The sequence below is a fragment of the Mobula birostris genome, chromosome 4 (assembly GCF_030028105.1).
Source record: "Mobula birostris isolate sMobBir1 chromosome 4, sMobBir1.hap1, whole genome shotgun sequence".
Classification (NCBI taxonomy): Eukaryota; Metazoa; Chordata; class Chondrichthyes; order Myliobatiformes; family Myliobatidae; genus Mobula; species Mobula birostris.
The window spans coordinates 58,281,800-58,307,483 of record NC_092373.1 but is presented as its reverse complement, the minus strand read 5'-3'; positions in this window follow the sequence as shown (position 1 = coordinate 58,307,483).

Sequence of the window (25,684 nt, the reverse complement as noted above, 5' to 3'; positions counted from 1 at the left end):
GTGTCACACAAAGCCACATCCACATCCCCCTGCACTACTCCTTATGCACTCACAAATGTCTGGCCCGATTCGACTCAAAATCAGAAGAATCGTAATCAGGTTTATTATCACTGATGTGTGTTGTGAATTTCTTGCTCTGTGGCAGCAGTACAGTGTAATACATAAAAGTTACTATAATTTATAATTAAAATAAATAAATAGTGCAAAGAGGAATAGCAAGGTTATGTTTTATGTTCGTGAGCTCATGGACCATTCAGAGGAGCAAAAGCTGTTCCTAAAACATTGAGTGTGGATTTTTAGGCTCCAATACCTCCTCCTTGATAGTAGTAATGAGAAAAAGGTATGCCGGGTGGTGAGGACCCTTAGTGGTGAATGACGCCGTCTTTTTCAAGATGCCCTGTGTGGTGGAGAGGCTTGTTCCTGGGATAAAGCTGACTGAGTCTATAATCTTCAGTAGCCCCCTTCGATCCTGTGCATTGTGTTGAAGCAACCAGTCAGAATTCTCTCCACACTACATCTGTATAAATTTGCTCAAGTCTTTGCTCAAATCTCCTCAAACTCATAATGAGATATAACCAACACACATCAAAGTTGCTGGTTAACGCAGCAGGCCAGGCAGCATCTCTAGGAAGAGGTATAGTCGACGTTTCGGGCCGAGACCCTTCATCAGGACTAACTGAAGGAAGAGCTAGTAAGAGATTTGCTCTTCCTTCAGTTAGTCCTGACGAAGGGTCTCACCCAAAACGTCGACTGTACCTCTTCCTAGAGATGCTGCCTGGCCTGCTGCATTAACCAACAACTTTGATGTGTGTTGCTTGAATTTCCAGCATCTGCAGAATTCCTTGTGATGAGATATAACCACTAGCATATCTCCTTCATAATTGCATTAATATGTTGAGCTCAGGATAGATCCTGTGAGATGATAACGGCCAGGAACTGGAAGCTGCTCACCTTTTTCGCAGCTGAACTACTCTAAGTATTGATCCATCTACAAAATTCCCATATACAAGTTTGAAGATGATACTGCTGTAGTAGGTCACATCTCAAATAACAATGGGTCGGAGTACAGGAAGGAGATAGAGAGCCCAGTAACATTGTGTCATGACGACAACCTTTTCTTCAATGTCAGTGAAACAAAAGAGCTGGTCATTGACTTCAGAAAAGAATTGGTGCACTTGCTCCTTTCTACATCAGTGGTGCTGAGGCTAAGAGGGTTGAGAGATTCAAGCTCCTAGGATTGAGCATCAGTAACAGCTGTCCAACCATGTTGATGTCATGGCGAATAAAACTCATCGGTGTCTCAGTGTCGCTACTACAGAAAGCTAAAGAAATTTGCATGTCCCCCCGATCCTCACCAATTTTCACTGATGCACCTTAGAAGGTATCCTATCCAGATGCATCATGGTCTGGTATGAAAACTGCTCTGCTTGTGACTGCAAGAAACTGCAGAGAGTTTTGGACTCAGATCACCACATAACAGAAACTAGCCTATCCTCCTTGGTCTCTCAATGTGTCAGTAAAGCAGGCAGCATAATCAAGGAACCCAACCAACCCTGGACATTTTTGTTCCTCCCTTCCCCCTTCCACAGAAGATACAGAAGTCTGAGAGCATGTACCACCAGGCTCAAAGATAGTTTCTTTTCTGTGCTGTAATTGGTATATGGTTCTATGGTTCTATTTGGCTGTTATAAGACTATTCAACGGTTTCCTAGTACAATAAAAATTGGCTCTTGATTGCACAATCCACCTCACTGTGACCTTGCATCTTAATATCCACCTGCACTAAATTTTATCTAAAACTGTAACAGTTTATTTTGCACTCTGTTACTGTTTAACCTTCCACCTTACACTATACTATTGTAATGAAATAATCTATTTGAATAGTATGCAGGGCAAGTTTTTCAATGCACTTCAGTCATGTGATTATAATTAACCATTTATCAAGTTACCAAATTAATGAAATAATCTTGCTTTGAAAATTATGTATTTCATGACCTTTTCAAGGTGTTGTGTGAATTTCTGTATTCTTTAAATAATAGATGTCAGCATCAGGTAATTTTCTCAACTTCTGCGGAATAAGCAGTGAACTTGCAAACAGCATCGAGCTCTGTCTCAACAATAAATCATTAATACTTAACTTGGATGACACTCTTACTCAGTTGGGCTTCTGTTTCAAGTTCAAACATTGATCACTATTGTGCCTTTGTCAGTGAGGATAACAAGTCAGAATAATGGATCATCTTCCAGTTATAGATTCAGACTGAACTACAATTAGCTTGAAGCTGTGCTGAACTCTCCAATTTCTGAAAATTGAGAAGCTGCAGATGCTGGAAATCTAAAATAAACAAAAAACATTGATCAAGCAATTTCAGAAACCAAGTTAATGTTTCGGGAAAAAGACCCTTTAACAAATTTGGGAAATACAAAATAAAACAGTTAGTTTAAAACTGAGAACAGGTGGGGAGACAGAACAAATGGAATATCTCATAAAATGAAATCACAGATTCTGTGGGGATAAGTTGTAGAGGCTATCCAGGGAATTGAAGCAGATAAAAAAATGCAAAAATACAGAAAAGATAATAGAATGAGCAAAATCTGGAGATGTGGGATGTGCACAACATTTTTGGTTGTGTTGCAAGAGAGATAAACAAAACTGTGTCATTGTCACAGATGGATAACTTGAAGCAGAAGCTGGTCAGCTCTGATACAGACTGAGAAAATAAGTTACCTGAAGCTGTAGAATTCAATATTGAGAGTCAAATAGCTGCAAAATGCCACGAGAGAGGTGTGATGTATTTCTTCAAGCTTATAAAGGGCATCATTAACATTGTAGGAGGTCTGAGTTGTGCCTAAGTAATGAATGTGGATGCTCTCCAAAGCAATCATTCTATCTGCATTTACATTCTCCAATGTTGAAGAAACCACATTATGAAAACCAAATGCAGTAGACTGAATTAGAAGAAGTGCAAGTAAATCATTGTTTCCCTTGGGAACCTGAGTGGTCAAGGACTCTGTCGACTATGGTAGTTGAGAACTAGAGTTAGTTTATGTCTTCCTTTGAACCGTATTTAGACAGAGATCATAAATGCATCTCATCCGTTTTCTACAGTTCAGCTCACATCCCTTCTCTTCCTGATTAAAACAAGGATAGAGCTACCCTGGTCTACACCTTCAAATCCACCAGCCTCTGTATTCAACGGATTTGCTTTGCACTTTCTGCCTGATTTAAAACATTCAACCACAAAACCTATGCTCCACTCTCCTTTCAGCATTTTGAAGGAATCAATTTGTTGTTGACAGACATTCTGCCCGAATCCTCCATCCACACCAACCAGTCTTTTCTTATAGCATTTTTTCAAGAGCCTGTATGAAATGTCACATTTGTCATTTCTCCTCTTACCTTTCCACCACCATCTTAGGAATCAAAAAGACCTTTCTTGTGATGCAGTGCTTCACTTGTACTTATTCCCCTCCAAAGTTAGTTATTAGGTGTTCACTAAGTACCTTCTGTACATTAGGGGAACAAAATGCCAATTCAGCAGTGACTTATGGAGCTCAGACAATCACTCTGCAAGGATGACTTGAAACCCCCTGTTGCATGGACTCTAATTCTCTATTCTTCCAGCACTGACCTGACTGTCTGTCTCCTGCACTGATAGAATGACACACAAAGTAAGCTTAAGGAACAGGACATAATCTTCCATTACAGCAATTTTCAGCCTTGCAGGCTCAGAATCAAGTTCTATAATTTCAGGCAGCTTTCTCAGAATTGGACATTTCTGCTGTAAGTCTCTGTCCATGGCATTGGCTAATTATTGTCTTTCACCTTTAGCACAAGGTGGCGTGCTGGCTGGTCATATTCTACATGTCAGAATTTCATATCTTTTGATGTACATCAGTTTCAAAGTTCGAAGTTCAAAGTAAATTTATTATCAAAGTACATTTACGTCACCATATTAAACCACAAGATTCATTTTCTTGTGAGCATACACAATATGTCCATAATAGAATAATAACAATAATAGAACCAATGAAAACCACAACAACTTAGTCATTCAACTAGTGTGCAAGAGACAGCAGACAGCAAACTGTGATACAAAAAAAATAATAATATTGAGAACATGAGATAAAAAGCCAATAAAAGTGGGAATACTTCAGTGGTGAGGCAAGTGAGGTTGGGTGAAGTTTTCCCCTCTGTTTCAAAAGCCTGATAGTTGAATAGGAAAAAGTCTAGCTAAACTAATTGTTATGAGGCTCCTGTACATTCTTCCTGATGGCAACTAGAAGAAAAGAGTGTGACCTGGATGGTGAGGTTATCTAATGACGGAATCTGTTTTCCATAAAACCATAAGACCATAACACAAAGGAGCAGAAGTTGGCCATTCGGCCCATCGAGTGTGCTACACCATTCTATCATGAGCTGATCCATTCTCCCATTTAGTCCCACTCCCCCGCCTTCTCACCATAACCTTTGATGCCCTGGATACTCAGATACCTATCAATCTCTGCCTTAAACATACCCAATGACTTGACCTCCACCGCTGCCCGTGGCAACAAATTCCATAGATTCACCACCCTCTGGCTGAAAAAAATTTTTCACCTCTCTGTTCTGAATGGGCACCCTTCAACCCTTAAGTCATGCCCTCTTGCACTAGACTCCCCCACCAGGGGAAACAACTTTATCACATCCACTCTGTCCATGCCTTTCAACATTCGAAATGTTTCTATGAGGTCCCCCCTCATTCTTTTAAACTCCAAGGATCAAGAGCGGTCAAACGTTCCTCATATGTTAACCCTCTCATTCCCAGAATCTTTCTAGTGGATTTTCTCGGAACCCTTTCCAACGTCAGCACATCCTTTTTTAAATAAGGAGCCCAAAACTACCCACAGTACTCCAAGTGAGGTCTTACCAGCGCCTTATAGAGCCTCAACATCACATCCCTGCTCCTATACTCTATTCCTCTAGAAATAAATGCCAACATTGCATTCGTCTTCTTCACCACTGACTCAACCTGGAGGTTAACCTAAAGGGTATCCTGCACGAGGATTCCTAAGTCCCGTTGCATCTCAGAACTTTGAATTCTCTCCCCATTTAAACAATAATCTACCCGTTTATTTCTTCTGCCAAAGTGCATAACCGTACACTTTCCAACATCGTATTTCATTTGCCACTTCTTTGCCCATTCTCCCAATCTATCCAAGTCTCTCTGCAGACTCTCTGTTTCCTCAGCACTATTGACCCCTCCACCTATCTTTGTATCATCAGCAAACTTAGCCACAAAGCCATCTATTCCATAACCCAAATCGTTGATATACAACGTAAAAAGAAGTGGCAACAACACGGACCCATGTGGAACACCACTGGTAACCGGCAGCCAACAGGAATAAGATCCCTTTATTCCCACTCTCTGTTTCCTGCCAATCAGCCAACACTCTATTCACATATGTAACTTTCGCGTAATTCCATGGGCTCGTAACTTGGTAAGCAGCCTCATGTGTGCCACCTTGTCAAAGGCCTTCTGAAAATCCAAATATACAACATCCACTACATCTCCCTTGTCTAGCCTACTTGTAATTTCCTCAAAAAATTGCAATAGGTTTGTCAGGCAGGATTTTCCTTTAAGGAAACCATGCTCTGTTCTGCCTATCTTGTCATATGCCTCCAGGTACTCCCTAACCTCATCCTTGACAATCGACTCCAACAACTTCCCAACCACCAATATCAAGCTAACAGGTCTATAATTTCCTTTTTTCTTCCTTGTCCCCTTCTTAAAGAGCAGGGTGATATTTGCAATCTTCCAGTCCTCTGGAACCATGCCAGTATCTACTGACTTTTGAAAGATCATTGCTAATGCCTCTGCAATCTCCACAGCTACTTCCTTCACAACACAAGGGTGCATTCCATCTGGTCCGGGAGATTTATCTACCCTTAGACTATTCAGCTTCCTGAGTACTATCTCTGTCATAGTTGTGACTGTGCACACTTCTCTTCCCTGACACCCTTGTGTGTCTGGTATACTGCTGATGTCTTCCTCAGTGAAGACTGAGGCAAAATACTTGTTCGATTCCTCCACCACCTCCTTATCTCCCATTACAATTTTTCCAGCATCATTTTCTATCGGTCCTGTACCTACTCTCACCAGAACGAGAGGTCACAGTTTGAGGATAAAGGGGAAGCCTTTTAGGACCGAGATTAGGAAAAACTTCTTCACACAGAGAGTGGTGAATCTGTGGAATTCTCTGCCACAGGAAACAGTTGAGGCCAGTTCATTGGCTATATTTAAGGGGGAGTTAGATATGGCCCTTGTGGCTAAAGGGATCAGGGGGTATGGAGGGAAGGCTGGTACAGGGTTCTGAGTTGGATGATCAGCCATGACCATACTGAATGGTGGTGCAGGCTCAAAGGGCCGAATGGCCTACTCCTGCACCTATTTGCTATGTTTCTATGTCTTTTACTCTTTATATACTTGAAAAAGCTTTTAGTATCCTCTTTGATATTATTTGCTAGCTTCCTTTCATAGTTAATCCTTTCCCTCTTTATGACCTTCTTAATTTCTTTTTGCAAGCTTTGAAAAACTTCCCAATCCTCTGTCTTCCCACTAATTTTTGCTTCCTTTTATGCCCTCTCCTTTGCTTTAACTTTGGCTTTGACTTCTCTTGTCAGCCATGGTTGCATCCTTTTTCCATTAGAAAATTTCTACTATTTTGGAATATATTTGTCTTGCACCTTCCTCACTTCTCGCATAAACTCCAGCCACTGCTGCTCTGCTGTCCTTCCCGCTAGTGTCCCTTTCCAGTTAACTTTGGCCAGTTACTCTTTCATGCCACTGTAATTTCCTTTACTCCACTGAAATACCGACACATCAGATTTCGGCTTCTCATTTTCAAATTTCACAGTGAACTCAATCCTGTTATGATCACTGCCTCCTAAGGGTTCCTTCACCTCAATCTCTCCAATCACCTCCGGTTCATTACACAATACCCAATCCAGTACAGCCGATCCCCTAGTGGGCTCAACAACAAGCTGTTCTAAAAAGCCATCTCACAGATATTCTACAAATTCTCTCTCTTGAGATCCAGTGCCGACCTGATTTTCCCAATCCACTCGCATGTTAAAATCTCCCACAGTGATCATAACACTGCCCTTCTGACAAGACTTTTCTGTTTCCTGTTGTAATTTGTAGTCTACATCACGATAGTGTTATGAGGCCTGTATCTAACTGCCATCAGGGTCCTTTTACCCCTGTGATTTCTTAGCTCAATCCATAAAGATTCTGCACCTTCCGATCCTATGTCACCTCTTTCTAATGATTTAATATAATTTCTTACCAATAAAGTCATGCCACCCACTCTGCCTACCTTCCTATCCTTCCGATATACTGTGTATCCTTGGACGTTCAGCTCCCAGAGACATGCATCCTTTAGTCACGTCTCAGTGACGGCCACAATATCATACCTGCCAATCTGTAGCTGTACGACAAGATCATCCACCTTATTCCTCATGTTGCGTGCATTTAAGTATAATACCTTAAGTCCAGCATTTGGTACTTTTTGCTTTGATTGCACTGCAACTCATCCCAATGGCTGCAAATTTGCCTCATCCCCTGTCTGTCCTTCCTGACATCTTTACTGCTCACTATCTTAGATTTATTTCTGTTTTCTCCCTCCTCTGCTCTATCATTCTGGTTACCATCCCTCTGCCAAATTAGTTTAAACCCTCTCTAACAGCTCTATTAAACCTTCCCGCCAGGATATTGGTCCCCTTCGGGTTCAGGTGTAACTCATCCTTTTTGAAAAGGTCATACTTCCCCCAGAAGAGATCCCAATGATCCAAGAATCTGAAGCCCTGCCAACTGCACCAGTCTCTCAGCCACGCATTCATCTGTCGGATCCTATTATTCTTGCCCTCGCTAGCATGTGGCACAGGTAGCAATCCCGAGATTACTACCCTGGATGTCCTGCTTCTCAGCTTCCTTCCTAACTCCCAGAAATCTCTCTTCAGGACCTCCTTCCTTTTCGTATCTATGTCATTGGTATCAACACATACCAAGACAACTGGCTGCTCGCCCTCTCTCTCTTCAGAAAATTCTGGACCCGATCCGAGACATCCCTGTGACAACACTTAGTGTAGATGTGCTTAATGGTGCAGAAGGCTTTACCCATAATGGACTGGACCATATCCACTACTTTTTGTAGGATTTTCTGTTTAGAGGCTTTGAAGTTCTCATACCAGGCTCCTGATGCTGCCAGTCAATATACTCTCCACCACACATCTATAGAAGCTTGTCAAAGTTTTAGATGTCATGCTGAATCTTCACAAACTCTGAACAAAATAGAGGCACCGCCTTGCTTGCTTCATAACTGCACTTACATGTTGGGCCTAGGACACATCTTCCAAACTGTTAACACTGAGAAATTTAAAGTTGCTGACCCTCTCCACCTCTGATCCTCTGATGAGGACTGGCTCATACACCTCTGGTTTTCTCCTCTGGAAGTCAGTGGTCAGCTCCTTGGTCCTGCTGACATTGAGTAAGAGGTTGTTGTTGTAGCACCACTAGGCCAGATTTTTAATTTCCCTCCTATACAGTATGCTGAGTTGGCATCTCCTTTGATTCATCCTACAACGGTAGTATCATTAGCAAACTCGAATATGGCATTGGAGCTGTGCCTAGCCAAGCAGTCCTGAGTGTGAAGTAAGTAGAGCAGGGTGCTAAGCACACGGCCTTGCGTTTCACCTGTGTTGAGGGAGCTTATGAAGGAGATGTTTTTCCCAGTCCAAACTGACTGGGGTCTGCAAGTGAGGACATTAAGGATCCAACTGCAAAAGGAGGTATTGAGGCCAAGGTCTTGAAAATTATTGATTAGTTCTGAGGGGATGGTGGTATTGAATGTTGATCTGTAGTTGATAAAGAACATCCTGATAAAGAGCATCTTTGCTGACGAGATGTTTCAGGGTTAAGTGAAGAGCCAATGAGATGTCATCTGCTGAGGACTTGTTGCCACAGTAGGCAAATTGGAGCAGATTCAATTCACTTCCAGGCAGGCAGGCAGGAGTTGATATGTTTCATCACCAACTTCTCAAAGCATTTCATCATTGTGGATGTAAATGCTACTGGATGATAGTCCCTGAGGCAAGTTACCAAGTTCTTCTTAGGCATCTTCTTCTTCTTCTTCTTCTTTTTCGGTTCATCTCATCCACAACTGTTTTAATAAAGCCCATGACTTCCATGAACATATTCATTCAGATCTAGAGATGAGTCTTTGAACATGGCCTAGTCCACTGACTAGAAACAATACCATAGCCTCTTCCTCCCATGAACACCTTTTGTTCTTCTAATCTCTGGAGCTTTGATCTTTAGCTTTTGCCTGTATGCAGGTAGGAATAGGACAGACACGTGATTAGATTTTCCTAAATGCAGTCTGGGCATGAAATGATAGGCACTCCTTATGTTACTATTAACAGTAGTCTCGTGTGTTGGGACATCTAGTGCCTCAGGTTATATGCTAATTGTAACTGGGCAGGGTTTTATTCAAAAAAGCCAGGCTGAAGTCCCGGTCTGTGATTTGATATGTGTTGGGATGGATTGTCTCTTGTTTGGAGACAAGTGCTTCATTATAGTCGGCCGCTGGTGGTATGTAAACTGTGGTCCAGATTGTGGAGGGGAGCTCCATAAATAAATAGAATGGTCATCATTTGATCATTAGGTGTTCAAGGTTGGAGGAACACAAGTTCAACAAATCTGCCACCTTGGAGCACCACTGAGAGTTTTACTCTCCCTAACTCATTTATCTCATAGCTTTTATTTCAATGTATTTTTCTCTCTCTTTATCTACCCCTAGTAAACATTGACTGGATTAACTCTACAATTTATATTCATGACAATTCTGGCTTTACCCTATCAGAGGTATTCCCTTTCATTTATCCATCCATCCCACCACCTACGTTGCATTTAAAACTAACCTGTTTACTTTCTTTCCAAATACTGATAAATGGTCTTTAACCCAAGGCTTTAGCTCTGTTTCCTTTTCTACAGATGCTGCCTAACTAGCTGAATGTTTATAGCACTCTGTTTTTACCTCAGATAATTTTTGTTTGCAGAATAGAAACCATTGAATTTAAATATATCCCAGTCTTTAACATGAAACAGGCAACAGGAAATTATCTGTCCATTTGTCACTCTGTTCCTAAAATTAATTTCCAATGAAATTAGAGAAACTGAACCAGAGAGATACAATACAAGCTCTTGGTCTTTATTGTTGTAAGTCTTATGCAATGGCCCAATGACAAATTTTTGCCCTATCTAATTCTCTGATGGCTTTGAAAAGGAAGAGCTTGTTTGTTATTGTCATATTCAGTTCTCAAGTTTATGAATTCTTTTTGTCTGGCATATAACTGATGCAGATAAGATGATGTTTACAGCTAAGCTAAAGCTGCAGAAAGTGATGACTGGTCTTGTATTATTGACTCTGAATTGCTTATCAATTATAAAAGGTAGGATTTAATCAATACAAACTCTCATTCACCAGTATCTATTGAGGGACAAAAATTCTGGCATCATAGAATCTATAGTAAAATATTAATTGAGAAATAGTTGCAAATTCTTTTATTGTTTTGTTTATGCAATTAGTCTCAACACAGACGTGGGACATTGGAAGTCACTCAATTCCATTCACATTGTATCAAAGGGACAGGGCAGGTAGACAAAGGGGGTGAGGTGGTTCTGTTTGTAAAAAAAGAAATCAAATCCTTGAGATATAGGATCAGAAAATGTAAAGTACCTGTGGGCAGAGTTAAGAAACTGCAAGGATAGAAAAGCCCTGATGGGGATCATATACAAGCCTCTGAACAGTAGCCAGGATGTGGGCTACAAATTACAAGGAGAGATAGAAAAGGCATGTACAAAGGACAAAGTTGCGATAATCATGGGGCATTTTAGTATGCAGATAGATTAAGAAATCAGGTTGGTGCTGGAATCCAACAGAGGGAACTTGTAGAATGCCTACGATATGGCTTTTTGGAGCAGCTTGTGGTTGAGCCCACTAAGAGAACAGCAATTCTGGATTGGGTGTTATGTAATGATCCAGATTTGATTAGGGAGCTTAAGCTAAAGGATCCCTTAGGAGGCAGTGATCGTAATATGATATGATTATTGGCTAGCTTCCCTTCATATTTCATCTTCATATTACCCACCTTTGTCCCTGCACCAAAAAAGACCAAGGTAATATGACTGAACAACTGGAATCCTGTTGCACTCATCTCAATAATAAGCAATTGCTTTGATAGGCTGGTCAAGGATTGCATCTGCAGCTTGCTACTACCCAAAATGGACCCTCTACAATTTGCCTACCGACACATCCGATTGACAGACGATGCAATAGCCACTGCTCTACATACTGTCCTTACACATCTGAAGAAGAGGGATGTTTATGTGAGAATTCTGATCTTGGACTACAGTTCAGCATTTAACACCATAATTCCATCTAGGCTTGACAAGAAACTCAGAGACCTCGGCCTTGACCCTGCCTTGTGCATCTGGATCCTGGACTTCCTGTCAGATCACCGGGGTGGTAAGAGAGGGCTCCCTCACCTTCACCCCTCTGACTCTCAATACAGGAGCCCCTCAGGGCTGTGTACTAAGTCTCCAGCTTTACTCCCTGTATAGCTATGACTGTGTCACCACCCACAGCTCCAATCTGCTAATTACATTGCTGACAACACAACATTGATTGGCCTTATCTCAATCAATAACTAGGTAGCCTACAGGGAAGAAGTCATCTCTCTGACACAGTGGTGTCAAGAAAACAACCTCTCCCTCAATGCTGCAAAAACAAAGGAGCTGGTTGTGCATTACAGGAGGAATGGAGACTGGCTAACCCTTATTGATATCAATGGATCTGGGGTTGAGAGGGTAAACAGCTTTAAGTTCCTTGGCATCCACATCACTGAGGACCTCACATGGTCTGTACATACCGGCTGTGTGGTGAAAAAGACACAACAGTGCCTCTTACACCTCGGACAGTTGAGGAAGTTTGGTATGGGCCCCCAAATCCTAAGAACTTTCTATAGGGGCACAATTGAGAGCATCCTGACTGGCTGCATCACTATCTGGTACGGGAACTGTTCCTCCCTTAATTGCAGGACTCTGCAGAGAGTGGTGCAGACAGCCCAGCACATCTCTAACTGTGAACTTCCCATGATTCAGGACATTTACAAAGACAGGTGTGTAAAAAGGACCCATAGGATCATTGGGGACTCGAGTCTCCCCAACCAGACAAACATAAGCCAGACAAGGTCATTGTCCAAGGTGACCTCAATAGCAGGGTGGGTAGAGATGTTGAAGTATAGCCGGGAGTCTTTGGTCATCATGGTGTTGAGAACTGTAGTGCCAAAGGGAGAATGTTCCTGGAGCTCTGCACAGAATTAGCTAGGTTATAACAAATACACTGTTTCAACAGAAAGCCAGGTTCAAGATGACTTGGAGACTCCTCCGATCCAAACATTGACACCTCCTGGACTACATCTCGGTGCACCAAAAGGATGCGTTGGATGTTCTACACACCAGGGTCATGCTGAGCAAAAACTGTTATATGGATCACAGACTGGTGAGGCCAAAAAGTAAGACTGGCTATCAAGCCAACAATCAGGAAAAGGTAGCCACGGTCTCCTCTGAGATATATTCCAGATCAAGCTAAGGGAGAAACTGGACAGCCAAAGCACACCAAGTGCAGACTCCAACATAGGAAAGAAATGGGAGTACCTGAAAACTGCCATCCAAGATGTGGTTGTCGTAGTTGCATACTCCTCAAGAAGAAACAAGGACTGATTTTGATGAAAATGACATTGAAATCTGGAACCTGCTCCTGAAGAAATGCTCCTACCATCAAATGGTGCAGTCTAGACTGACGACCAAACAAGCAAGGCAGAATACAGAGCTGTATGCTGCTCCCTCCAAGCCAAACTGGGACAGATTAGTGGCCTGCCGCAGCAGAATGAATGCAGCACTATACAGACACCAGCGACACTTGATCCTTCTACGAATCACTATGCGTAGTAGGGTCCAACTCATCTGATTCAAGCCCCTCTACACTCATTCAGTGGCTCCAGCCTGCTGACAGTCAAGGAAGCCATCATGAGAACACTACTAGAGCCTTTTCAGAGATAATCATAAAGTAGAAGAAGCCTCCATTAAAATAATGCCCCAGCATGAGGTCAGGCCCCAGCTTGATGGCCCACCAACTCTGGGTGAGGTCAAAGCTGCTATTTCCAAGCTGAAATGCCATAAAGCTCTAAGCATTGGTGGGATCCCAGAAGAAATGTACAAAATAGACAGAGACCTTCTCCTGAGCAAACTTACAAACCTGCTCACACTCCGTTGGGAGAAAGTTTCAGTCCAAATGACCCATGCAACACTGTAATTGTCTCCCTGTAGAAGAACAAAAGGGAGCAATTGGATTGCTCAACTACAGAGGCGTTACCCTGCGATCCACCACTGGGACGATCCTTGCCAGAATTCTCTTGGACAGAATCATCCCTACAATTGCCAAAGTCAACCTCACAGAGAGTCAGTGCAGATTCAGAGCGAACTGAGGCACATCTGGCATGATCTTCATCCTGCGCCAGATACAGGAGAAGAGTTGTGAACTGATCATGAGACTGTACGCGGCATTCATTGACCTGACCAAGACCTTTGATACATTCAGCCGCGATGGCCTCTCTAAGATTCCGTCGAATTTCGGCTGACCCCCAAAATTCCTTACCATCCTGCAGCAGCTCCATGAAGGACAAAGCGGTCAGGTTAAACACAACAATGACCTGTCTGATCCATTCCCTATCAGTACCAGCGTGAAGCATGGTCTTGGCACCAAGTCTTTGCCATCTTTTTCGGCATGATGCTACGGGAAGCGAAAGACACCACCTTGGAGAGCACCTACATGCGGTTCAGCACTGACAAAAATATCTGCACACTCTGCCGCCTCCTCACCCAGAGCAAAAACTATGAAGAGTCCATTCTCGAGCTACTATATATGGATAACAGTGTTCTCCCAACACACATAGAAAGTGGGCTACAGACGGCAGTCACTCAGTTCACCAAGGCTGCAAGGGTTTTCAGGTTAACACTCAGTCTGAAGAAAACAATGATCCTCCATCAGAAGCCCCCTCGTGGCATTTACAACACAGCTTGGATCATCATTGGCAACCACCCTCTCACCACTGTTGAGCAGTTCACCTACCTGGACAGCATCTTCTCCAATGACACTATGTAGCAAAGGACATTGGCAATTGACTCGCCAGAGCCAGCTGTGCCTTCAGGCACCTCTGGAAATGTGTGTATAAGAACCACATTTGCCTGCATTTGTCCACAAAATTCCAGGCATACAGAGTTGCTGTTGTTACAACACTGCTATACCGCTCTGAACTCTGGGGCTTGTTCCAGAGGCAAATCCGGTTTCCCGAGCTCTGCCTCCGTTCCATCATGGGTATTAGCTGGCAGGATTGTGCCTCCAACAACAAGGTCCTGGAAAAGGCTGAACTTCCAATCGTTGAAGCCACTTTGCTGCTCAAACTGCTCCGCTGATCAGGCCACGTGTCTTATCTGGACAACTCCAGGTTACCAAAGGCAGTACTATAAGGAGAACACTCTCAGAATAAGAGAGATCTTGATGCCCATGCAAAAGGAACATTTTTTTCTACATGGAATCCACTTACACTTTTGTTAGCAGGTCAAATTCATGCAGTTAAAATGATGATTTTACCAAAAATTTTATATGTATTTCAAAATATTCCTATTTTTCTAACTAAGAAGTTTTTTGATCAGGTTGACTCTATTATTTCATCTTTTGTTTGGAATAATAAAAGACCAAAAATTGGAAAATGTCATTTACAAAAATTAAAAAAGGATGGTGGTCTTACTTTGCCTAAGTTAAGAATGTATTATTGGGCGGTTGATATACGTTATGTGTGTTCTTGGTTATATTGGACCGATAAAAAGGAACGACCACCTTGGGTTGATCTGGAATTGAAAATTGTGAAGCAATTTCATTTAACTTCGTTATTAGGAGCTCCTTTACCTGTACAATTAGCCAAAATTTCTATTCTAAATATCAATCCTATGATTAATCAATCATTACGAATCTGGTACCAGTTTCATAAGTTTTTTAATCTTAAAAAAATTAACCTTTTTAGTTTAATTTATCAAAACTATTTATTTAAACCTTCACTTAGTGATCCTACCTTTTCTCTTTGGAGGAATAAAGGAATTTTTTTCCTTTATGGATTTGTTTCAAGAAGGCCGATTGATGTCCTTTGAGAAATTAGTAACTAAATACTCTCTCTCATATTCACATTTTTTGCAATATCTTCAGGTCAGACATTTCTTACAAGAATATTTAAGTAATTTTCCATATATACAAGACTCTTAGACATTATTTTAAAAGTGAACCCTTTATTGAAAGGTTTCATTGGGAAAATTTATAATTTACTATCACAACAGGATAACTATTCTTTACTTAAGATTAAGCAAGATTAGGAAAGAGAGCTTAATATGACCTTGATAACAGAGGATTGGTTGCGAATTTTGAAGCCGGTTAACTCTTCTTCGATTTGTGCCAGTCATTCTCTAATTCAATTTAAAATTCTACATCATTATTATTTGACAAAGGAGAGATTGTCTAAAATATTTCCTAATGTAAATAGTCAGTGTGATAGATGCAAGACTGAGATAGCTACATTGACACATATGTTTTGGTCGTGTTCTGTATTGAAACAATTTTGGAAATCTATTTTTTCTACAATTTCTAAAGCTTTAAAAATCAATTTACAACCTAATAAATTGACAGTTTTGTTTGGTATAATTCCTCAATATATTCACGGTGTTTCTATATCAGACCAATATGTAATTGCATTTATCACATTATTGGCTAGAAGGGCTATTTTATTAAAATGGAAAGATGCCTCTGCTCCCACTTTGATACAATGGTTCGCTCAGGTGATGTTATGTCTTAGTTTGAAAAAAATTAGAAGTCGAACTTTTGATCCTAGATTTGACTTCGAGAAAAGGTGGGGTTCTTTTGCCCATTATTATCATTTGAGTTAATAAAGATGGTCCTTTTCTGATGCTTGAGTATATGGATTTGGTTGGCGGATTGATGTCTTTTCTTTCATGGAAGCTTGTATGGCGCATAGCTCCGGGTTTGTGCTCCAAATGGGTTTTTTCCCCATTCTTTTTGTTATTAGGGTTTTTTTTGTTTTTGTTAGTAGGGGTTCTTTTTTCTTTCTTTCTTTTTTTCCGTAAAAAAGCTTTAACATTTTTTTTTTTTATTATTATTGATATACTGTTCAGTTTGGTTGATAGTTTAACTCTTATTCTACATATGGATATGTTGTCTCGATTATTTTGATGTATTTTTCTCTGTTGTTCATTTTCAATAATAATTAATAAAAATATTTAAAAATGAAAAAAAAGGTACAAAGACCATTTTAAGCAGCAGCTCCCTCCGGCAAACATGAGGGTCAACAAGTGACATTAGCTGGCTTGTGTCAGAGACCCCTGGAGAATGCTGATCCACAGTGCAGCCAAGAATTTTGAGGAATCCAGTAGTGACTGCTGAAGAGAAGAGGAGATGCAGGAAGGATCCCATTAAGCAAGCACCCACATCTCAGCAGTTTACGTGTCCCTACTTCTCCAGAGTCTATCAATCCAGAATTGACCTCTACAGCCACCGACGATTGTGTCGTCGCTCCTGAGGGCTCTTCTTCCCTCCTGATTCTCACAAGCGAAGAACCAGCCATCATCAATGGGCTTAATAATGCACTGAGCTTAAATTTGTGGAATTTTACAAGAAAGCATTGAAAAATGTCTCCTAACTGAAGCATAATTAATATTTAAAAGATCAGATGAAATCATTTAGTCTGTGAGCCAGTAGGGTTGTTCACTACCATCTGAGGGGAATAATGCTCATAGTGATTTTTAGCAAATTATACATCTCGAGAGTTAGAAAATATGTGATAGTATTGCACCAGTGGTAGCTTTATTACTTCAGATAAGTAATCACTTCTTGTATATGTTCCATATTAACATCAGTGCAACAGAAAATGTTACCCCACCCCCCAAAGTGTAAAAAAAAACTCATTTGGAGAGATTTCTGGAGTTTTATCAATGTCATGATATTTTCCATATTGTTATCAAATCAAAACAATCTTAAGCTTTTATCATAGTATGCAGAATTACAGTACAATAGTTCAAATGTGGAGTTCCACACGGCCATAACCTAGGCCCCATTTGGTTGTAAAATGAATATATTTAATCAAAGACTGCTTTCTATACTTTGTTTTCCATACATTCATAATCTATTAATAATCATAATAATTTTCCAAGTCTTCCATGTCTTCCACGTCTTCCACATCTTCATCTGAACTTTCCACACTCTCTGAGGTGGATACCTGGTTCTCACAGTCTGCCAGTCTACACACGTCAGTACACCCGAGGCCATTTGCAACACACATACATCTTGGGAGTGAACATTTTTTTGGAAAGTTACAGGCCAGTAGATCCAGGACGGCATCGGGTGCTGGCTAGCCTTCCATTCAGTGCACTACCAACTGTTCAGCTTCCTCTTCTCTCTCCATCTTCCATCCTCTGCCAACAGGGCTTGGCACTTGTGGGTCCTTCTCCAAACATCTTGTCGATATACCAGCCTGGTAGTTGGCCCACTGTGCATGTTTTGATAAGCAGACCCTGCATAGTGGGAGTTGATGACTTTCGGTGAGCTCATTGACCTTGGTGGTCGATGTTTTTGGGGCATACAAGAGACGTGTAAATGCCTCCAGTTTGTCCGTCAGTTCTGGGGAGAGGTCCCATTCCTGACCCAATTCTAAGAATGTGCCCTGAGTTTCCCTATCGCTGGTCAGAAGTTTTAGGGTACTTGTCTTCCCTTTGCCTACAAAAGTCCTGACAGTGTCACATCCTGTATATGCGTGCAACCCGAAGAGAGCCCTACAAACCTCTGTGCCAACAGTGGCAGCAACCTTCCTGATGTCTACAAGCCTTGTACAGGTTCTAATGCCACACTTCTGAGCAGATCATTATGGATTGGTATCCCTCTATTGTGGCATGGGCAGCATGGAGAAGTAGGCGGCCATCTGCTTTCAGGATGATCACCCTCTCATCTGATTTCACTTCTCTATTCTTACACATATCACTGAATGTTTTCAGCTTGTTGGTTTTCATTGGGTCATGGAATTTCTTTGCTGGTGGGTCTTCCTCCAGTCTCTCATCCTTGAAGGTTGCATAGCATTGCTCACCAATCTCATATGCCTTCATCAGGTCGGAGGCAATGTCCTTGGGGGCTGCCTTTGCCGTAGAGATGCTAATGAGGTCCCGCTTCTCTGCAAATGGGTTGACCTCATGTATGAGGCTAACCACTGCTGAAACTGCTTCCTCATCTTTCTGGATTCTTGGCCGCTGTAGCTCCACATGACAAAGCTCTGATTTGTTGCCTTACACAATCTCCCTTAACTGTCCCAGGAATGCACTGTGGTGCTCAGCTGTTATGTAGTAATGCTTGATAGCTCCAGCATTCAGGCTGAACCATGCAAGGATACCATGCAAGCTACCACCAGGCAAGCTAACACCACTGCAATGCTATCACATATTTCCTAGCACTAGGGGTATATCCCTTGCCAAAAATCACTGTAAGAGTTATTTCCCCCAGATGGTACTGGTGGCCCAAATTTGGGGTCCTGGCTCACGGACTAACTGTATCAATGTAAAGAGCAGGCAGAGCCTCAAATGAGTTGCAGTCAAGAATGAACGTGACCATGAACAAAATTGCAACGTCTAAACAGAAACCAGCCTGTCTGGCCAAATTTTGGTACTGTTGAGACAGGGGCTTGCATACACCAGACCAATGCAGAATTAAGGGTGAAACTTGCACAAAATGCAACAAAGTAGGATATAATGCAAAGAGTGTGTCAGGCAGACAAAATCAATGGCCTGCACAGGAAAGGCAAAAAGATAAAACATGAAATTGCAGTTTCAAAAAGAGCACTAATTTGTTGATAAAAAATCTGATAATGATAAGATTGACTCCGGACTGCATAGCCTTGAGATTTACAATATGTAAACTAACAGGGAACAAGCAATGTGGCTTATACCTGAAGTGAACAGCAAATTAATTAAAATGGAATTGAGCATTTGCTCAGATGTTTTAGTCATTCCACAAAATGAGTTTGAACGTCATTTCTAAAATACTGAATTGAAGCCTGCAGATATCTAAGATATCCAAGTAAGAAATTATACTGGAGGAAATATAACTCATGTGGGAATGACATTTGTAGTAGTGAAATACAATAACCAAAATGCCACATTGGGCTTGTATGTATTTAAAACAGAAGGCCAACATTGTGGGGTCATAATTCGCTAAGACAACTACTACTTTGTTGGAGATTCATCTGCCACATCCCCTAGTAACGATTTAACTGACTGTGAATTAAGAAAGGTACTGGATGATGCCACAACTCTCACCATGACGTACACTATGAATTGTTGTCCAACAGAGGGCAAACAGGTGTTGGTGCCAACCACTCTGCCTCTGGTTGGAAAGCATATTAGACCAAGGAAGGACCATACTGCTCAAAGGAATCATGAAAGTGACAAAAGCAATGGTACAATTGTTCTGTAGCTTCTAATATGTTAATCAGGCAGTTACTTGTGAAATATGGTTTGGTTTTAAGGTGGAGGAGAGTTCAAGGAGGTTCAGGAAAGTTGCAAGCTTTCGGCTTGTGTGAGTATAAGGAACCCGAATCTACTCTGTGTGCATGAACTTTGGGAGGCAAAAAGCTGCTTGTAAAAGTAAATGCAAAAGCCAAAACTCAGCTGGATGAATGGAAGGCCAAAAAAAAAAAATAACACGTAGTCAATGGAGGTAAGAAAACAGAGGATTTGTCAGACGATGTGGCAGATAAGGAAACCAAGAAGAGAGATCAAATCATAAAGGGAGCAAAAGAAGGATTAATAGGAGAATACTCCAGTGAACTAAATGCACCTTCCCAAGACTGAGATGCACTTCTTAAAAAGAAGAAAAAGGAACTTGAAAAAAGAAAGAAGCTGTAAAGGAAAGAGATAGAGAGAAGGGAAGTGAATTATCGGAAAGTTGTCAGAAGCACTTCCTGCAGTCTCAGAGTCTATTCCTGCAACCAACACATGGAAGTCCCAGAACCTGAGATTGTTTCGTCACCACAAGTCTCACCTGCCAAGCAGAATGATTGCCCAGTCAGGAAGGACATTATCCCATTAGGGTAAGAAAACCTCCACAGCAATTACATCTTTAGGCATGAATGGAACAATTTAAAAACTTAGTATGCTGTGGATATCTGTATGTTAGTTGTATTATACATCATACAGTATACAGTTGAGATGCATTCTGTATTGAGTTGGAGTATATAGCAATGTAGAAGGGGGAAAAAGTCGAAAAGGGTGATGAATACAGAACTGAAGGTGTTATATCTTAATGCATGCAATATATGGAAAAATGCAGATGAACTTATAGCACAGTTACAGATTAGCATGTATGACATCAACAGCATCACTGAATCTTGGCTGAAGGAAGGTATAGCTTGGAACTTAACATCTAAGGATATACATTGTATCAAAAGTACAGGCAGATAGGCAAGAGAGTGGCATGGTAAAGAATGAAATCAAATCCTTTGAAGGAGGTGACATAGGATTGGAGGATGTAGCAACATTGTGGGTAAAGCTGAGAAACTGAAAATGTAAAAAGACACTGTTGGGAGTTATACACTGACCTCCGAACAGTAACAAAGATGTGGGCTACAAATTACATGGAGATAGCAAATCTGTGCCAAAAAGGCAATGTTATAATAGCAATGGGGGATTTCAATATACAAGTAGATTGGGAAAATGAGGTTGTTGCTGGATCCCAAGAGTGGGAATTTGTAGATTGCCTACAAGATGGCTTTTTAGAGACCAGATGGCCTGCGGCCCAGGGTTCTGAAAGAGATGGCTGATTGTGAAGGCACTAATAATGATCTAACAAGAATTGATAGATTCTGCCGTAGTTCCAGAAGACTAGAAAAGTGCAAATGTCACTCGACTCTTCAAGAAAGAAGAGAGGCAGAAAAAAGGAAATAGTAGGCCAGTTAGTCTGATCTCAGTGGTTGGGAAGATGTTGGAGTCAATTGCTAAGGATGTGGTTTCAGGGTACTTGGAGGCACGTGATAAAATAGGCTGAAGTCAGCATGGTCTCCTTAAAGGGAAATTCTTGCTGACAAATCTATTCAAATTATTTAAAGAAATAACAAGCAGGATTAAAAAAAAGAGAATCGTGGATGATGTATCCTTGGATTTTCAGAGGGCCTTTGACAAGTTGTCATACATTAGGCTGCTTAACAAGTTAAGAGCCCATGGTAATAAGGAAAATATAGTAGCATGTATAGAGAGACAAAGAAGGGAAAATCTGCAAATGCTGGAAGATGTGTGTGTAGCATGAAAAGAGCATTGACTGATTGGCAAAGAGTGGGAATAAAGGGAATCTTTTCTGCTGGCTTCTGCTGACAAGTGGTGTTCCACAGGGATCTGTGTTGGGGCCACTTCTTTTTACATTATATGTTAGTGATTTGGATCAGTGGTCCCTAACCTCAGGGCCGTGAAGCATGCAGGGGTGCTGAGGTAGCTGGAGCACACCGGGCACATCTTTAAGAAAGAAGCCGAAATAAACAAGCTAATTAATTAGGTACCACCCAGAAGCCAGTCTTCATTAGAGGAATTGAGGTGGAGTGGGTCAATAACTTTAAATTCTTTGGCATTAAGGATCGACGTTTCTCTCTCTGAAAAGTGTCAGAGGATCTGTCCTGGGACCAGCACATAACTGTCATTACAAAGAAAGCATGGCAGTGCCTATACTTTAGTAGAAGTTTGTGTAGATTCAACATGTCACCTCAATCCTGACAGCCCTGTCTTTTCAGCCTGTCTGGGCTGGCGTTTAAATTGATCAAACAATGGAACAGCTAAAAGCTCCAGCACCCTGAAAAGAGGAGTGAACATCGCGTAGAGCAAGTGAAATTGACAATCGCCTCTGATCTGGGCCGACATTTACATGCTGGGCGGCACCTAATTAATTAGCTTGTTTATTTCAGCTTTTTTCTTAAAGATGTGCTGGGTGCGTCCCGGCTTCCTCTGTACCCTTGCATGCTTCGTGGCCCAATATCGGTCAGTGGCCCGGAGGTTGGGGACCACTGATTTGGATGACTGAATCGATGACTTTTTGGTCAAGTTTGTGGACAATGATACAAAGATTGGTGGAGGGGCAGGTAGGGTTGAAGAAGCAGATAGGCTACCAAAGTACTTACGCAGATTAGGAGAATGGAAAAAAAAGTAGTAGGTGAAATACGTGTCAGTAAGTGTATCGTCATGCATTTTGGTAGAAGTAAAACAGAGTAGGCTATTTTCTAAATGGAGAGAAAATTCAGATCTGAGGTGCAAAGGGACTTGGGAGTCCTCATGCAGTATTCCCTAAAGGTTAATTTGCAGGTTGAGTCAGTGGTGAAGAAGGCAAATGCAATATTAGCATTCATTTCAAGAGGACTGGAATATAAAAGCAAGAACGTAATGCTGTGGTTCTCTAAAGCACTGGCGAGGCCTCATGGTGTTTTGTGAGCAGTTTTCAGCCCCTTATTTAAGAAAGGATATACTAGCTTGGAGATTGTTCAGAACAATGGAAGGGGGATCTCATTGAAACCTATTGAATGTTGAAAAGCCTTTATATAATGGATGCGGAAAGAATGTTTCCCATGGTTGAGGAGTCTGAAACCAGGGACAACAGCCTTAGAATAGAGGGGTTTCCTCTTAGAACAGAGAATAAGAGGAATTTCTTTAGCCAGAGTAATAACTCTGTGGAACTCATTACCACAGGGAGCTGTGGAGGCCAACTCATTGAATATATTTAAGGCAGAGGTTGATAGGTTCTTAATTAGTCAGGACATGAAGGGTTATGTGGAGGAGGCAGGAATTTAAGGCTGAGAAGGAAATGGATCAGCCAAGATGAAATAGCAGAGAAGACTTGATGGGTGAAATGGCCCAGTTCTGTTCCTATGTCTTGTGGTCTTATGGCCTTAACAAGATAAGAGCCTAAGGGATCACATGAAAATTACTAGATTGGATAGAAGATTGGCTAATTGGCAGGAAGTAAATGTGGGAATAATGGGTACCTTTTCTGGTTGGCTGCTGGTGACTGGTGGTACACCACCAATGTCGGTGTTAGGAACCCTTCTTCTCATGTTATATGTCAATGATTTGGATGAAGGAATTAATGGCTCTTTGGCCAAGTTTTGTGGACTGAGACAGATTGTGGGAATGGGCAGAGAAGTAGCAGAAAAAATATAACATAGGGAGGTGCATGGTCATTCACTTTGGCAGCAGGAGTAAAGGTGTGGACTATTTTCTAAATGGGAGAAAATGCAAAATGCCTTGGGAGTCGTCATGCAGGATTCCCTAAAGGTTAACTCGTAGGTCGAGTCGGTGGTGAGGAAGGAAAATGCAACGTTAGCATTCATCTTGAGAGGACCAGAATACAAAAGCAAGGATGTAATGCTGAGGATTTATAGGGCATTTCTCAGTTCGCACTTGGAGAACTATGAGCAACTTTAGGCTCCTTATCTAGGAAAATATATGCTGGCATTGGAGAATGTCTAGAGGAGGTTCACAAGAATGATCCCAGGAATGAAAGGTTTAACATTTGAGGCACGTCTGAAGGAGGTTGAGAGGGATAATAAATCAGCCTTGATGGAATAGTGAAGCAATATCATGGGCCAATTGGCCTAATTCTTCTCCTATGTCTTATGGTCTTATGGGACAACACATAAAACAACCATTATTACTAAAGAATTAAGAATATAACACATATGAAATAAAAATAATCTTACTTTAAAATTCAAGGCATGTGCAACCTGACAGAGAGATCTCTGCAGCGATTTTCCCTCAATGTTAATACCAACCACTAAACAAATTTAATTGAAGTTGGCATTAAGTGTTTCTCTGTACAGTGTCCAATTTTTAAAATACATAATTGGGCAGGTTACCATTTACAAGTCGTGATCCTCAAATTTATGTACGTTATGCAAATAAATCATAACTTGCATTTGAGGCTAATTTGTTGAAGCTCCTAATTTCGGAATAGATACAATAACATGACGAAGCAATCAAGTTGTGGTTAAACTAACCTTGCTATTTGATTAGCTACAATTAACTGTGTCAATGTACATCCAGAGGATTGTGCATTTACAACAGCAGTGGAGCTTGTTGTAATTGAAATTGCTACACCGCCATCAAATACAGACAAGCAAATAACATTTAAAAAGCACTTGATGCAATTATGTGTTGTTGTTACTTGATCAGCCTTGATAGGATTATGGAAACATTGTGCCATCTACAGCTTCCTGGAATGTATTAATAAACAATTTCAGAGTTTGAACAGTGATGGGAATATAATGGTTAGCAAATTCCTGATTAAACAAATAGAAAAGAAAAATAATTTTAATTTTTCACCAACATTTGAAATTTGTGCTGTGAAAATTGCACTACTATCAGAACAATATTGCTGTTTTAATGAGTTGAGGTTAATATAAAATATTACATGTTCGTTAATGTCGAGGAGTCATGATTTCATTACAGTTAACAACAATGACAAAATCACACAGCAATCTGATGAGAACTAATTCATTTAATGAGTTTATAAGCAGCAAACTCAAACTGTGGGCCTAGTTTTTATATCTTGTTAATATAGTGATCTTACTGCTAACCCTATTTGGTACAATGGACTTGCTGGGAGGATTGTAAAACTTGCTTGTATTAATTGAAAAATTCTTTATAATGCCAAATGAGCTGTCATTGTTTTCTTACAGTCATTTGCCTATAAATAAAAAAATTATATTTACTGGAATTAAAAATATCTTTATACCTAGATATAATTCTTCAGTTATGACTCATGCTATTATCTTTAAATGATACTAAGCAATATGATACTTATTACATCCCTCTTTCAACAATGACGACAACAGTAAGTCTTTGTTTACAAGCAGAGCTCTTTTAAGGCAATACATCATAATATAGAAAAACAAATAAGTAAATCAATTACAGTATCTATTTAAATTGAAGAGTTAACATACAGACAGTGCAAAAACAGAAATAATAAAAATGAGGTAGTGTTTATGGGTTCAATGTCCATCTAGGAATCGGATGGCAGAGGGGAAGAAGCTGTTTCTGAATCGCTTAGTGTGTGCCTTTAGGCTTCTGTACCCCCTTCCTGACAGTAACAATAAGCAGAGGGAATGTCCTGGGTGATGGGAGTCCTTTATAATGGACCACTCTGAGGCACCACTCCTTGAAGATGTCTTCTAGGTTTATTGGTTGGCTCCATATTGTGGGCCAAAGGGCCTGTAATGTGCTGCAAATTTCTATGAAATATGTTCTATGTTCCATGATACTATAGAGGCTAGTACCCAAGATGAAGCTGACTAATTTTACAACATTCTGTAACTTCTTTCAGTCCTGTGCAGTAGCACCCCCATGCCAGACAGTGATGCAGCCTGTCAGAATGCTCTCCACGGCACATCTGTAGAAATTTTCAAGTGTTTCAGGTGACAAACCAAATTTCCACAAACTCCTAATGA